This window comes from Cuculus canorus, chromosome 1 (assembly GCF_017976375.1).
Source record: "Cuculus canorus isolate bCucCan1 chromosome 1, bCucCan1.pri, whole genome shotgun sequence".
Taxonomy (NCBI): domain Eukaryota; kingdom Metazoa; phylum Chordata; class Aves; order Cuculiformes; family Cuculidae; genus Cuculus; species Cuculus canorus.
The window spans coordinates 109,906,728-109,923,413 of NC_071401.1; the positions used below are offsets into that span (position 1 = coordinate 109,906,728).

General features: G+C 44.0%; 1 protein-coding gene across 15 annotated transcripts in view; it reads right to left on the reverse strand.

Annotated features, from left to right (window-relative positions):
* The window catches only part of GJA8 (gap junction protein alpha 8), a 53,359-nt gene that overhangs the window by 21,738 nt on the left and 14,935 nt on the right, over positions 1–16,686 (reverse strand). For 9 of the 15 annotated variants that reach the window (XM_054074406.1, XM_054074337.1, XM_054074346.1 and 6 more), the window contains 2 exons: positions 8,592–8,956; positions 8,054–8,147 (listed from right to left, as the gene is read on the reverse strand). The gene's annotated coding sequence lies outside the window, so the exon portion shown is untranslated. The other 6 variants (XM_054074374.1, XM_054074378.1, XR_008451238.1 and 3 more) reach the window with 5 other exon arrangements.

A 16,686-nucleotide genomic window follows, 5' to 3' on the forward strand; every position in this document is an offset into this window, starting at 1 on the left:
GGGACTTCTAGAGGCAACACGTAATCTAGCTTGTGTCACTTGGAGAGAAGATAATAATTCCACAGACTGCCATGGAAGGAGATTGTGAAAATGCCAAGTGCTACTGATGATCCAGGCCTGACTCTCTCTTTTAGGCAAGATATTTAACAGTGACAATAATAAAGATATTTGTACACAGGCCACACATCCCTGACTCATGGAAACAACTGACTGAGACTGGGTCTGTGCCCTGAAGGGCTGCCTTTATCCAAGAGTACTCAAGATTTCAACACCTATGTGTTTGTTATAGAAAGCGGAATGGGCTTCTTGGGAAAGATATCTATCTGAGTGGCAAAGTTTTCATGCAACATGGACTGAAAGTTCTTTTTGAGTCATAAACTCAGTTGTTTTGCCCAGTAATAAACCCTAGATAAGCAAACAGCCAAGAGCAGCGCAAATTGCCAGAGAAGGGTGTGGTAGGGCAGAAGTCCCTGCTTCAGTTCCTGACAAAACCCTTCACTTCTCCTCCCCATATCTCCACCCCAGTGGCATAGGTCATCCATGAGCAAAGGCAGTTCCAGTACTATTGGAAGCAAACCCAGGGAACAGGGTCATGGCATGTTTCTGGCAAAAGTCAACAAAGCCGAAAGTTATAAGGACTCAAGAAAGTCTCCTGGGGCCTGACTGTGTGAGCACAGCCGTCCTGACCGTGTGCTGGCTTGCAGTGATAACATTGTGTGCTGAGGTTGGCAGGCAATCCAGGTGAAGTCACAAGAGGAAAAGCTTCCCACCCCATGCAGCCTCAGTGGTCACATCCACAGCTTCTCACCCACTTGCCACCCCTCACCACACTTCACCCAACCAGCCCTCCTGCACCACAGGAGACCTGCTGCCTTGTCTGGCTTTCTTCCACTGTGTTGGGTTAAGCTGGCTCACAAGTGGCCATTGTGTTTCCTAGGAAGTACTGGTACAGCAAGTACCTCTTCATACTGGCTGTGCACAAAGGCTCAGAGCTGCTGCTGGTGCCCATTAATACATCCTCCTGAACCTCCATCTGCATCAGTGCTCAGTGCTGTTCTCAGAAGTATATAATGTTACATTGCACCACTGAGCCTTCCACATGCACTTCTCCTTGGCCTCTGCCAAGTGTAAGTCTATCGGGAATAAGATAAGAAATTAAGCAAAACCATGGCATTGTGAGAATATAGGTTTTTTTCCACAAATAAATTTAAATGTCCATTGTGGTGCAGGGGAGAACTCATTCTTGTTTGGCTACGAAATATAGGAGAATAACTGTTTGAAGTTTAAAGTTTTAAATGTATGACAAAGCCATCAACAATTGTACAGAAAGGAATGACTTGGCTTGGCCAGAGGAGAATTAACAACACCAATCAATGTCAATTATTACCTTTTATCACTGAGAACTTCAGTAGGTACTAATGAAGCCTTATTTATTTTGTGATATCACTCCAGCACAATCCAACAAGGAGGTGAACCAAACATCCTCAGTTCAGGTGAGAGGTCTGCATCTACCCCATTCCCTCTTCTCCCTACAAAGATGGTGCCTGGTTGCTCTTGCTGGGACTCTGACTTCTTCCACTCTGTACAATTGGATCCATGGGTGCTACCACAGACAGTGGAACAGTGCTGTGAGACGAGGGACTGGTGGCAGGGTTGGGGTGATGGCAGCTCCTCTTTGAAATGTTGGTATTCACCTCCACCATCTTCAGTGATCTTAAGTGGTGGAGGTGGCTGCTGATGTCATGGAGTAGGGAAAGGGTAGATGGTTACACAGGAAACAGGAATGAAGGGGAACAATGCTGCTTATTGGAGCAATAACTTTTGAAACTTAAAGAGGAAGGGTTATGTAGTCTGGCTGTTTGCAGGTTGTTTTCACTGGACGTAGGAAAAAGAAGTAATCCCTTGAGCTGAGAGGATGCCTTCTGCTTTTGTCTTGAGGTCCCAGCTCTCAACCCTGTAGCTTCCAGTAGTGAGCCAACCTCCAACTGTATGCCAGAAAGAACTGCTGCGATCATCTAGACCCACACTTTCGAAAACCTGGGTAAGAAGACTTGGAAGTAATCCTTCCTGTCTCTGCAAGGGTCTACTTTCTGACATGAATCCAGTCACTATGTAAAGCCTCCTGTGGAGGATCCTCCACAACCCTCAGAGAGTTTTTCTAGTGGTTAATTACAGAAAATGTTAAAAAAATAGTGCTATTTTTAGATGACTTTTTTTACCCAGCTTCAAATTCCAGATTTTAGATCTTATTACCTTTTAGTATGCTAAACCATAAAACATTTGATCCAGGTGTAAGTATATATAGACACTGGAAAAAAAGTTAGTCTTCAGCCTGCTCTTTTCCATTCAACTATTCGACCTCTTTCACTGGAACGCACACTTCCAATCCTTTAACAACCTTGGGCATTGTCCCTGAAGCCTCTCCCATCCAGGAACCACCAACAAAAGTACTAAATAGAATACATGGGAAGTGATTGTGTTAGTGCTAAATGACACATGCACTCAGCCTCTCATAGAGCTATTCTTCTTGACGTTATTTACCGAAAGCTGCATGAGTTTCCCTAGCTACAGCATCATCCTGGAATTTTGTCATCAGCCAGTGAGCTGCTCCAGCCTCCACTTCTTCCCTGTCACTGCTTCCCAAGACAAACTTGCCAGCTGATAAGGATAGCCTGTGTTCCTTATTCTTTGACATGTGACTTACAGCAGCTAGTGTTATGCTTGGCCCAGTCTCTCTGAGTCATTGAGACTATAGCAGTAATGTATTTTTTTTTGCGAGTTTTGTGATTTTTGAGTCATTCCTACTGATCAACGACTATTTTGCTGTCTTTCAGATCATTGATAGTTGAGTTCAATAGTATATAGCTACAAATGACCAGCTTTGCAATGCTTATGCCCCCTTACAATTACACATCTTCATCCATTTGGAGGACTAACACATTTCCTGTAAAGTTCCAACATCTGTGTTGCAAGAAACAGTAACAACAAAAATCTCTAAAAGCACTATACCACAACAATCTCCTCCTAGCTCAGACTACCTTGTGTAATTTGATTTTAAGTGCTTTAAGGTAAAAGGTACCATTTGATCCTGTGACTTCATTTCTGTAGGGCCTACTAAAAGTGGTCCCTCAATGAAGAAACAGTAGACTTCCTCTCTGGCATGTCCATAAGCAAGTGACTTGCAGTTCTCAAACTGCTGCTAGGATCTCGTCTTTCAAACACATAAAATTTCTCAAGAGAACAAAGAATGCAGATAAGTTGTTCTTGAAGTATCTGCTGTGCAAGGCCCTGATCTGGCAAAGCACATGCTTAACTTTGTCCTGTGTCATAGTTGTTAGTCTCAACGCACAGTAAAATACTGGCTTTCTGTTTTTGCAAGACTGAGCACCAGGAAGATGCATGGCATGCAACATGGAAGGTGAAATGGGAGGTTAGACAGTCAAACCTTTTCTTTATACTGTTATAAATTCCAACCTCTTCTCCCATGTTTGCTTTGGCTGTTAAATACACAAATATAGGACTCCATTCCCATGCCTGGTTGCCTCAGGGGCAGTACACAAATTACACAAATTGCAAATAAGCAAATATATGGATTCCCTTACTTCCAAGGGATTTTTGAAGATTAACTACTTAACCCCTGATTATACTGGCACTGGCTGGCTAATAAATGAGGTGAGGCAACACCCTTGGCTGGTGAAATTCATGTGGAAAAAAGGTGAGTTATTCCATCCCAGGGAGGAGAAGGGCTTACGGGCATCTCACTGTGTAGATTTTCCATGTGGGACAGAGTGTCAGTAGTCTGTATCTACAGAAATGTTAGATCTTTCCTGTTTTATTGTAGGATCACTGTGGAAGAGGGTATGAAATCCAATTTGGTCAGTGTGAAAAAAGGTCCAAGTGACACAGGTCCTTTCTGGAGAGGCACTTTTCCCCACTGTCATAGCTGACTTGTGAGAACAACCTACCTCCTAAAAGATTTCACTTCAGCTATGAGGAACCCTTTGTTTCCCTGTCTCATCCAGGTGACTTGTCCATCCATGTCAGACCACACACCAGAGAGGAAGCTAGCACACTCCAGGCTGCTTGGGTTTGGTGTTTCTACCTGGGAGCAGAGTTGTGGTTATAGGGTGAAACAGTAGTCCTTGCTGTCAGGAAACACCACCTCTTGCAATGTGCTTCTGGATATTTAACTTACAGTAACCGCCACTTTAGTCTCTTGTCTAAGACCAGGAAATATAGAGCAATGTCTTACAAGCACTTCCAAACATCAACACACTGCACACTCTGTACCTCAAAGTACAGCTGTGGCCTGTGGTGAACGACCCTTGAAGATTTTTAATGCAAAGAGCCTAAACGCCAAGAATGGCTTTGGAGATTCAAACTGCCGTACCACTGCATTCAAGCTAGCAAGAGAGGTGGGAATAAACAGAACATCACAACTGGAGCATATGGCACTTGCCTTGTGATCCACAAAGTAAAACATCAAATGAATTCCTTCGGTCACATCTTCATTCACATTACTGTTGGAAATACAAACATACTCAGAGATGAGATACAGAGGATCCAGACCACACTAGAGCAAAACACACACAGGGAGAGAGATTCAGGATAGTTATCTAGGGCATAAATTTTGCTTTCATTCAATTTGGAAAGAGCAGCACACTTGGGGACCCATCATTTGACCACCTGCCCCCACAGAGGCCCTTAGACTAACTAGTTGAAAAATTACAGTATTTATGGAGTGTATTCAATGGTTGGAGAACAGCCGTTGTACACAACACTGCCAATACTTCTCCCACCTTTCCCTAATTATTTTCTTCCTCTTTCCATCTCTCTTTTTGTTTTTGACTCCTTCCCCTTTACCTCTCCCTCTGCTTCATCTTGACTTGGCTTTCATTTCTTCATTACCCATGACTTTATCTTTGATATCCTCTTCTTGGATGCTCGACACCTGCAGCACAGGGCACTCCTGTTCTCCTTACTACTGAGCACACCCCAGTAGTATTAGGCTTGTATGTGAAAGCAGACATCTCCTGATTACTGTTAGATTCTTATTGCTTCATACAGGAAGAGCTTGTTTATAGCCTGGAGCCTACAAAGACTTCTGGAATTTGAAATCCTCTCTCCTTCCATTTCAAGGGCAAGCAGCTGAAGAGACCAAGAATCCTGCCTCCTTTCACAAATATCTTGGCCTTCCAGATATCAACCTTACCTCTAGATCCTGCAGCTCAGCAAATGTGCTATCATATATCCCAGTGTTTACTCAGCCTATGTAATTTGATAGGCCACCTATATTGAAAGGGGTGATCAACATGTAAGAATGGATGGGAGGTAACCTTCCACACAGACATGATATATTTTTGGAAGGGCAAGGAGAAGTCAGAAGAGCTTACTAAGCTCTTTGATCATTTAAGCTTCTGGTTACCAAAGAACCACCAGTATCCTTTCCATAAATCCATTCATTCTTAGCTACATGAATCGCTATCCTCGTTTCTACAACACTAGCATCTACTCCTAATCTACATTTTTCCTCTCAACCACACCGTCATTCTTCAGCAGTTCCAGTAATGCATTCCTCAAATGCTTTTCTTTTTCTAACTGAAGACATATCATGCTTCTTGCTTTCTCCATCCTTCTCTCACCTTCCACAGCTTCCCAATCACTTGACACAAGCAACCGGTAGACCACAGTTTGAAAACTGCTACTTCTAAGCCCCTTACAAAACAACTGTAAGAGAATATACTTAATTCATGGATTTCTCATAGCTTTTCTCACTTCCCTGTCAGTTGTCACATTCTATTTAGCAAAGCACAGCAGAAGCTAAAGAAATCTAAGTCTGGTGAAGTTCTAATATCAGAAGTACTCCATCGCTTTAATTATCTCCGTGTCTTGCTGTTTATTTTCTCTGTTCCCTTTTTCTTCTCCTTTCTTTTTTTGCTGACATGGTCAACCGTTACACTAGGTCTGCAGCAAAGGTGAGCTGGTTAGTGCTGAATTCAGGAGCAGCTCAGCTAGTAGCTCACATCACCTCATTGTGGCACACTGGACAAACATGACTTCAGGGGGATATGAGTATCTCACCCCTGTCTGTAGCAGGGTTATCTGTCTCAAAATGAGATTCACCACCTTGCTGTCTTCCCTGTAGTAGGTACACAATACGGAGGATGAGGAGGAGGAGATGTCACAAAGTACTTCAGAAAAAAAAGGTATAGTAAGCCAGGCTGGAGGTGAGGTGGCCCAGTAGGCCACTAATTAAAACATTTTACTAGGATGTGGGAAGAAACATCTTGCTTATGGATCCTGATGGACTGAAGCAAAAACTAGCTATCAAGTTCCTCAGGCTGTTACCAAATGTAGAATTTGGGGACATTACTAACAGGGACCACAGACTTCCAGGGTGAGGTGGCATCAGCAGTGTAGGGAATCTAAGTAGTGGTCTCAAGAGTTAACAGTGGGGTGGCACATTGGTACACAAATACCTTAACAATATTCACCTGTCTAACTCCTAGGTGAGCAGATAATCAGAATTAATTTCAATGGGAATCAGATAGACTAGATCCTGCCTGGTATGAACAGGGTCAAGGGTAAAAAAGTGTTGAAGTGCAGGAAAAGAAATTTGAAGACTTGGAAAGAGGCACAAAGGCAAGCAGATGCAGAAAGAGTCAGTAAATGGTTAAACGCTACTCAGGAAGATGACAAGTGTGAGGAGACAGCAGGCAGACATGAAACGGGGACATAGAGTGTCCACATGGAGAGACTGAAACCTGACGGAGAAGCAACAGAAGGAATATGAACCTGAAGGATGACAAGGTAAGGCAGCAGGACCTGTGAGGCAGGAGGCACTGCATTAACTGAAGACAACTGAACTTTTCATTAAGGTGATGTAGGCAAAAAGTGAGGTTTTAGAAGAAAAACTATAGAAATTTGACAGGTCCATATGCAAGGCAGAGCTTGGATACAGTAAAATATGCAGTAATCTGGATGTCACTGTCAGGGAGAACTAGTGAAAGTGCTGGGGGTGATGAAGAGAGGTGGTCTTGGAAGAGGACCAGGTTTCCCACACATTGAGTTCCAGATGTCGGCAGGGGATGATAGGAGACTGGAGAAATGGGGAGGCACTGGAACAAAGCAATAGTAGTACAAGATGTTGGACAGGAAAAAGAGAAAGAGAGCAGAGAGAGCGAACAGTTCAGAAACACAGTAAAGAACAAAGCTGGTGGGAAAAAAAATAAAAACTCCTAAAGGTGGCTGAGGCAACACTAGATATTCCTTTGAGAACAACATTTGGATTAGGATCCAAATAAACTTGAATTTGAAAGTTGAAAATAAACTTCTAAGTATCACAAGTAAGTATTGGAGAGGAAGAACTTGGCAAAGAAAATGTGAATACAGGGAATGTGGAAGAATGTTGTTCTATTCTGCAAGTTTGCAGCATATGGAAGAGATTACAGGGATGATTACAAGATTAGTTCTATATACGAGAAAGAGGATAATAACATTCAATGAATAACAGAGTAGAGCTGTAGCCCAAGAAGAAAAAATATGCTGATAGGTGCATAAGCCTGTTTTCTGAGTAAGATGGAAAAGCAAAACAGCAAGGCAAATTGAAACTTTTCATTGATTTCACTGGAAGTTTCTGTCATTAATGGTAATTCCTTCCTCTGAAGAAGTTCCTTGTTTCACCTTTAATCATTTGAAACAGTCGAACCAGTGAAGCTGAAACCAAATCTTCAGCCATGAAAAGTGAAGGTCTTTGGCCTCAAGATATTTGTTAAAGTCTTCAGAAGATTTTCTCCAGCAAGGAATTTTGGCATCATTACTTTTCTCTCCAATTCAGGAAGAAGGACAGTGTGTCTAGGATCCTTTTTAATTATTTAAAAAAAAAAAAAAAAAGAAAACAAAGGAAAAAATACATCCTTAAACATCCAGATTTCTCACTCATAAGGAATATTCTTCTTTCCGGCTAGTTCCATGGCAGATTTTGTCTTCTCCTCTAGTGGCAAGATACTGTAATCCAGTATGGCACTGGTTACAAGTTCCAGAAATTACATACCTGCTCAGTAGTTACTTGTTACTCTGTATTCAGTGGCTCTTTCTTCTAATCCATAAAGAGGACTCTCCCAAGTATACCACTGCCAGTTGCTTGCCTGTTAAAAAAAATAACAATTAAAAATAGCTTAAAAAAAATCCTGTGGGCCTGCAGGTAACAGTTACATGTTGCAAAATAATACCCTCTTTTAGTGATAATTAAGATTTGTACAAGTATTATTTAGGTGCTTAGTACCCTGAGAGTAAGAAGTAAGTTATTTCTGGAAAAAAACAGCGACAACAAAACCCCCTGTGCATTCCTTCCCATTGTCATAACTCTATTGTTTATAGCTCTGGCTGCTAACATATTGCTATCACTTCAGATGCCTCTCATTTCCAACTCCACCAGATACTTGAAAGTTATCCCAGCTTTTGCAAACCCCTGTTCTAACCCAAAATTCAAGTGCTGCCATGCCAGTTGTGGCGGCGCACCTAGTGCTCCAGAAACCAAGGAAGTTATTCCGCCCTCGCCTTGTCTGAGGTTAGGGCTGTTTCTTTGTTACCTCCCTCTGGACCAGTGTCCCACGCTGGTTGCTGGCTGCAGGCAATTCAGCCTCCCATGTTCTGCAGCATTTTCCGCAGAGCTGCTCAGAAGATTACACCAGCGATGGCATTTTATCAGTGCTGGTACGAGGTGAGCGCAGACACGATAAGGAAGCGTTAAAAGTCAACGAGGTGCCATTGACAAGGATTGAAGCTGGGCTCACACTTCCCCACTGATCATGTGTGCACTGATGCTGTGCAGTCCAGTCACCTTCTTACCAGCTGCTGCTGTGGCAGGCGGCACCTTTCACCCTCTCTTTTCAGTAGGTAGCCTCTTGTCTAGCCAGCTAGCTCATCTCTGCTGGAAGCTGTCACAGCATCAGGCCTACAGGGAAACAAATCTTTTTTGATGAAAACGTTCCCTGGTGAGCATTAAAGAGGTTCTTCATTGTTCAAATGGAGTTGCTTCAGTTTCTCTCCAACCTTCCCTCCCAGAGAGGAAAGATCTGCTCCCTGAAGTGACTCCTTTCCCAGGCAAGCATTTGCATATGCTGCCTGCAGCAGCGCAGAACCGGCAGCAGCACGCCTGTCACCCACAGACATTAGCCCCCTGCACAGGCAAGCTCCAAGACTTGAGAAACCTGCTGTGACTAACAGCTTGATTAAGACCTAAGTCTTTTTCCACCAAGTTCAGGGATAGATGAAGAGCTCATCCTCCACGCAACCACAGTCCCTGAGCTGGAGCCACACTAGCAGCCAGCAAGCTGTAGGCTTAATCATAACACAGGGCAATACATGCTGTTACATTTAAAACATCCTGGTCCATCCTTACCACTAACTCCGCGTAGAAACAGCAGAGGTAGCCTGAGTAGTCACAGACTGACCAGAGTGTTTCAAAACAACCTGAAACTTGGGAATCTCATCTACAATCTGCATGACAAGGATACACATACGTACCAAGGACACAAAGAATGCTCACACTGCCTGAGCTGCTGCAGCTGAGGTCCAGTGGCTCAAGTAATGCTGGTCTGCAGAGCAACCAACAAGAGCAACCAACTAACAGGCTCTAATGCCCAACAAATCCCCACAATGCTTGCAATGAGTTAAAGGACTCCATTATACTCCCTTGGGGCAGATGTGGTTGTCAAACTGCCCCCTTTCCTAGCTAGTGCCAATTAAATCCTTAGCAGCCCCAGCAGAGAAGCTCAGGTCTGAAAAAAATTGTCAGTTCATCTCCCAAGAGGCCCTGCCTGTGTGAGGTTGAGAAGAACAGACCATTTAATCAGGCAAGCTGCTTCTTGCCAGTTCTCAGTTACATTTAGAAAGAGATTAGAGAGACATGCTTCTTCTTGGTTTGTGCTTGCTGGAAAACACCTTCTGAGATACCCATGCTTTCTGCTTCGTATTCTTCATAGAGACCAGGGCAAGAAGAGTCTCTCCCTACCCCTTGAGATTCAGTACAAAAACATATTTCATCAATGCACATTGCAAGCTGTAGGCAGCACAGGCAGAGTCCCCTGCTCATTCTTGGAAGAGCAAGCACATAGAGTTTAGTACTGAGAGCAAGGTCTCTGGGCCAGGCCAGCCCTCACCACGCTGTGCCATGCTTGTGTTGGCAAGCACTGCTTCCTGTGCTATGCAGAACAGATCTGAGTCTCCCAGAAGATGTAAAGACCCAGGAGTATCATTAAAGGGAGATATTTCTTTCCCAGAAGAAAGAGATTTCCAGTACAGGAACTCCATCTAAGGCCACTTAGCTGTGGATATTGCTCTCTCTATATCTGCATGGAGGGAAGAAGCTGTGACAGTATCTGTAATGTGCATCACTGTAGAAATATCTGAAAGCGACAGTCACAGGCTATGTGTGGTAATGGCCCCACTCAAATATCTAGTAGATGCTATTTAAGCTTAATCTGAAATTATTTCTCCATTGTCTGTAATTTCTATCTCCTTCCACTCCCATCCCTTAGGACAAAGGATTCGTCCAAAAACAGGATTGTGCCTCTGCCAAGTACCACACTGGGAACCTCAGGGCTTTTTCCTGCTCTGGATTCTTCTCTTTTACATTATTTTTTTAAACACAACCCTACCCCCAAACAGGGGAAAAATACAATCCCTTAACCAAAAGTTGCCAGAGAATGATGGGTAGGAGAGGCCAACAGAGGTGCACAGGTATACTGGTATACGTGGGGAGAGACAGATGGATATTGAGAGGGGCCTTCATGCCAGCACCTCCTTAACAGCTCCAAACAGCCACAGCTGCTTTTGCCTACAAGTGAGGGCAGCACAGGTGTCTGTCAGGTTCCCCCAGTGCTCTCTCCATGGGGGCCACAAATGTTGGGCTTTCAGAAGGGGATAACTTTCCACAGGTAAATTCTCCACAGGGCAACTCTACACAGTTGAGTCTCTGCAAGAGCAACTCTACATGGGGAGGGCTAGGGTTTGGGGGTCCCCGTGTAGAGTTGTCCTCAAAGAGACTTGGCCATGTAAAGTTGTCACATGGAGAGCTGACCTCAGAGAGTTGTCCTAGACCCATGGAACCTTCATTCTTCCTGTCTCCAGACGCAAGCAACATGCAGGAGCAAGAAGAGGATTCTTCCCCTATGATCCTGCCACTAGCTGGGCTTCCTCCCTTGCCTGATGATGCCCAATGGCCCATAAAACAAGCCTTTGCCACATGAACTTTCTCTTTCCCTTTGCCTCTAGGAACACAGCATTCTTCCATAACTTCAGCACTTTTGGAAAGGAAAAGTAAAAAACAAATCTGAGGGGGAACACAAAAAATTTGAGAATATTTCTTTCACCCAGCACACTCTGGTACAACAGTCCCTGTGGCTGGGATGGGTACCCTCTGTGCTGGGTTTACAGGCCATGGCAGCACTTGCACTGTGCGTGTCCCAAAGAAGCCAAGTTGGCAGCCCCCAGTACCCACTGCCCCCCCAGACAGAGTTGTCCTCACCCTAGGCACTTTAGGCTTCCAGTTCCTCTGCTCCACCAACCCTCAAGCATTATACAGCCAGGGACCTGGCAAGCTCCTCATGGACCTAGCAAATACTTCATGGATGGTCATTCAAGATCTGCTCCTAGACTCAGGCAAGAGCAGCAAGTTCACAGGTCTGGCAGGCTTCCCCCCAGCTTTTTCACAAGGGGTTGTTTTACCTTGTTTGAGCTTCAGGGAGTTCAGTTTAGGGTGAAGGGTAGGTCAGCCCTTATCTTGTATGTACACACACAAATGTAACCCTTACCAGTTCCCTTTCCAGCTCTGAGAGTTCCTGCCTGGCAGCGCAGTGAGGACCACACTTTCCCCTTTTCTGGGGCCTTTCACCAGGAGACAAGCAGTGCCAAAGAGCCACAAAGATTTCCTAGGGACTCCCCAGCCTTGAGGAAAATCCTGGGGGCATCTCTGACCTGCCTCCTCTGCAGCCTTTGGTGCAGGGCTCATGACTAGAGGAACAAGCAGAGCCAGAGAGCCCCCAGACCAAGCTGGTGAGAGAAGCCCTGAGGTGATGCTCAGGGTTGACAGGAGCTGAATGAAACCCACACACAGGACCTTGCAGGCCCTGTGAGATTCAGAGATTACAGAAAGCCACGCTGGCCCTCTTCTCATTCAGCAAAACATTTTTAGTGTGGCTGAGGTGGATTCAAGAGCTTGGGTTTACAGGATCTTGCAGTTTGTGTAAGCAAATACCACTTTTGTCAATTTTCCAAATGTCTGTTCACACACAGATTGTCCTAGCATCCTGCCAGGGCTCCAAACATTCATCTATTGAGAAATTTTCTGGGAAGCTGTGTCTGCATCCTTGCCTTTCCTCCCCTTCCCTTCGTTTTAAGACAATTACATAAATATGAGTCCACATGGATATGTAGGTATAAAGATTGTGTTCTCTAAAGCTTTGCAGATGTATGAAGCTTAGAGAGCCCTATTCAGACCACTGCCACCTTGTCCCATCCACAGCACATCACACTCCACTCGAAAGTCCAAACTAGGAAATTATATCTATATCCCTCACTGCTGGAAGCTACCGCAGGACAAAGACACCAAAGCTGAGTGGGGATGGGTGGGAAGGGAACAGTGGAGCAGGCAGAGACAGTCGGTCCCATGTGTTTTCTTTCCTTAAAGATAAAAATTTACCCCACTCAGACAAAAAATTGGGAACAATGCAGGAATTTTAAAGAGGCCCAAGCTGCCACCTGACTCAGCGTCTAGGCAGGATATTGATTAGTGAGGCTATTCTTTATTCCTCTGCTATTGTTTAAGACTGGTCTCCCTCATGACAGCAACAGGCGTGGGAACACAGCAGTTTTGGTGTTAGAAAGTGCTTTTATCACTGATCTGAGTAGAGGGGTCTCTGGGAACCAGAGATGGTGTGTTTGATAGTCAAGGAAAGGTATTCAAACGGAGAGCCTTATTCTGAGATCTCTTAGGCCCTGCTAACAACTCTGAAGCACACCAACATGATGCAGCACATCCCTAGTCCAGCATTTCTCCTGAGTTGTTTTCAGGCTCCGGAGAGTTCAGAGAGGTGCAGAAAGAAAACATCTCTGCATGCTAAAAACTCTTGGATTTTAACTTGAGCCTCAGTAGCTTCTGTGAGGACTGTTCCTACAGAATTATCCACCCTAGTTTTAAACAAAACAGATTGGGTTTTGTATATAGTGTGGCATAGCACAGAGGACAGGCTCTCCACCCATGTCCTTATCCCTCCTCTTAAGCAGGTTTGGCTAGCCAGGCTGGGCTCCAGATAGCAATAGCTACCACAATAATGTCTGTAGGCGAGGGCATCTCCTCCTTATTGAACAGAACCAAACAACTACAGGGTGGCAGGTATCGTTGTTCCCTAAACTATCCACGTGCCTGCAGCCTACCAACAAGCCAACACAAGTCTCCACCAAATGAAATCACAGACAGTTATACAGTTTCCTGGTAGCTCCAGGCAGGAATAAAGCAAAATCTTTGGTTTCCTGGTAATTCTTGATGTATTAAATAGCAACATGCTTCAGTACTTGAATACATCTGATTCGACCAACGCAAAGAGTGACCACCAACCAAGTTTTCAGCCAGGAAGAATATTTCTGGCTCCCCTCAGGTCTGCGCATCTGGCTCCTGATTTCATATTCTCTGTAGTTTTGTTCTTCGTTTGCTACAGGTTCTCACATGTAACCACCTTATGTATACATATGGGACTCTCTGTTTTCATCTACACTTAAGATAAAATAAAAAATTAAACTCCTTCAGGCACTGACTGACTGGACAAACATCAACATACGAATTAATGTCAAAGACACCCTAAATAAAAGAGCACAGTGCACTGGAAAGTGGGTCTTCGAACAAGGGGCATGGTCTCTGTAGACACTAGATATTTAGTCCATGGTCTAGAAACACTTTCCATCACTGTTTCATGTCTATGTAAGGATACACAGTTTGGTAATAGTGTGACTGCGCCAACTTTTTTTCTGCAGGCTTTCATGTTTCAGTTTCATTCTTTCCATGCATTTTTCACCTTCCCAAAGTTTAAAAGCAGTCAGGCGGTGCCTAGCAAAGAACAAGCCACACACCGGACCGCGAAGCTGAGGCCCAGAGCCTGGCTCTCTCTGTCCATACAGGCACCACAGACACAACAGGCTCGATGCACTTGGTTCTGCAAAACCAAATATTACTCTTGCACTAACCTGCACACCAATCAAAAGATAAACAATGTAGCTACTGCATCAGCTCATGAGATTAGCGAAGATGTTGGTTAAGTCCTTATCCACCTATTTGAGCACTCAGGAGTTGAGGAATCTGTCACCTTACCTATTACCGCACAGTCCAAAAACCAATCCAATAAATGCAGCAGGTTGCAATTTAAAGGACTGCTCCTCCCAACTTGAGCTCAGTGGTGTGGTCATATTTTCACTGCTTATTTCCTGACTTTCTTACTCTTCCAAACCTAGCTTGTTCTCAGACAGTGTAGGTGCACCTATAACTCACAAACTAGCAGGACTAAGGGACAGGTTCCAATACAATCCCGCTTATCATCAGTACTGTTGAACAGTCAGCATGCTCCCTAGCAATCTCTCTCCAAGTCAGGATAACTCTCCAAGGATGATTCAGGTGCTGCCCTGATGGATAACAGCTCCCACAAAGCAGCATGGACAAAAACAGCCTGTTCGGGGTCTGAAGGAGGAAAAAGAAAGGCAAATTGACATGAGCTCTGCCATGTCATTTGCTCTCAAGACCAGCAGAGCAGACTCTTCTCAATAGTGAAATATTGTCTTTGTACTGATCAAACCCCAAAACCTCTGCCTGCAGCAGTGAGCCCAATGTCTGGATGGTCATGGCTCATCTTGTCAGGGAGCTGGTCACAAGAATATTTCCTTCAACTTTTTCTATGAGGCATTAAGTTTACTTAGGAGCCTGGAGTACTTAAAGACCAATATACTTCTTCTGCCAATGCAGTGGATCATACTCCTCCCATGAATTTCACTTGTTACTACACTGCTTTGTTTCCTGACTGTTTTAGATTACTCCATCACATGTACCCAGGCTACAGCCCCCATACGACTCGGGGCATGGTGTCTCACAGAGCAGGACAGATGTCCCTCCAGGACTGCCTCAGAAATCCCCTGGCACATGAAAAGAAAGAAGCCCAACTATGAAGAACTTCAACAACTGTTCCCTAACTGGAACAGGAACTCAGAGGCAAGGATAGTCTATGTGAAACCTGGGGACAAAGTACCCTCTGTCAAGGGAGTCCCAATCACAGCACATCTTCCAGAAGGAAGCAAACAAATCCAGAACACAGGTACCTATTTTTCAGGAGACTTTCTTGTTGAGAAAAGCCAACCATGAAAATAAGTGTTGATACACTTTTTTAATCAGGAAAACTCAAGGAACTAAAACCAAAAAGCTACTCTGACAGATCTGCGCATAGAAAAGCAAGTAACATAATTTTTTAAACATAAAAGGCTCTTCCTTGGTGAGCAATCTATTCCCCCCAGATTAGTAATATTATTGATGCCGTGGTACATATGTGTCAATGTATGATGTTACTCACCAGACACATATATAGGTAGACAGATAAATTTGTGCTAGTTATGAATTTGGTCATGTTCTTGTCCCTCTCCAGGTCACTACTTTATATTTTAATCAGCATCTGTGTTACAATATGCTTTGAGACATATCCCTTTATTAATATTTTCTGTGTTAGACTGTTAAACTACTTCAGTAATTTCCTTCTTTTAACTTGTTCATGATCTATAACAAAGCTTCCTTCCTAAACCAAGGCCACTTGGCCTCCTAAATAGCTCCATCTGAGTAACTTTTGAAAAATAAAATGAATCATTTCTTCTTTTACAACTTTTCTTGATATGCTGAAGAAATCCTGTGCACTGATACAATTTACCTGTATAGAAGCTGCCACACTGACCTCAACCTGCTATGGACCATTTCCATCTTTGGAGATGTCTGACCATTACTAAGGCCAGATAATATTAATGTTGGCATCACATTAAGTTTCTTCAGCTCCATCTTCTTTTTTCATGGCGGAACCATCTCACAGCTTTCTTTTCACGGGGAAACAAAATGTGAGTTCCCATCCAGTTCAGCACCAAACAGATCGCCTGCACAAAGCAGGCCAGATACCACTCCACAGACCACCGTTGACTTCTGTGTGGATTCCTGTAATGCTGGTCTATTCGCTTGCACAGCTGCAGGCTACTATTTCACATCACTTTGGTAGCTGAAAGACAATTTTGTGTCATTCCTGTGCTGGAGTTTACAAGTGGGTCCACTTTTCATTCTTTTTAACTACATAAAGCAATTTGTCAAGATATCTTTTTCATGCAAGGTTGATCACACAGTTCTGAGCAGAGGATAAAAAAATGAAATGGATTGCTTAGGTGGAAGAAAAGTTGTGTGATCTGGATCGGAAAGAATTTGACTGGAAGACTGGCTTTGATTTGCCCAGACCTATAAGTTAGGAAGGGGAGAAGAACTTCTCTTGGAGGTTATGGGATGTGGGTGCAGAAAGTGCAAGAGAAAGCACCTCACGTGACCAGTATGGGCAGCCACAGGAGCTCCAGGAGAAACATTTAAGTCAGGTTTAGATGTAGCCTGGGTTGTGGCGCTTTGGG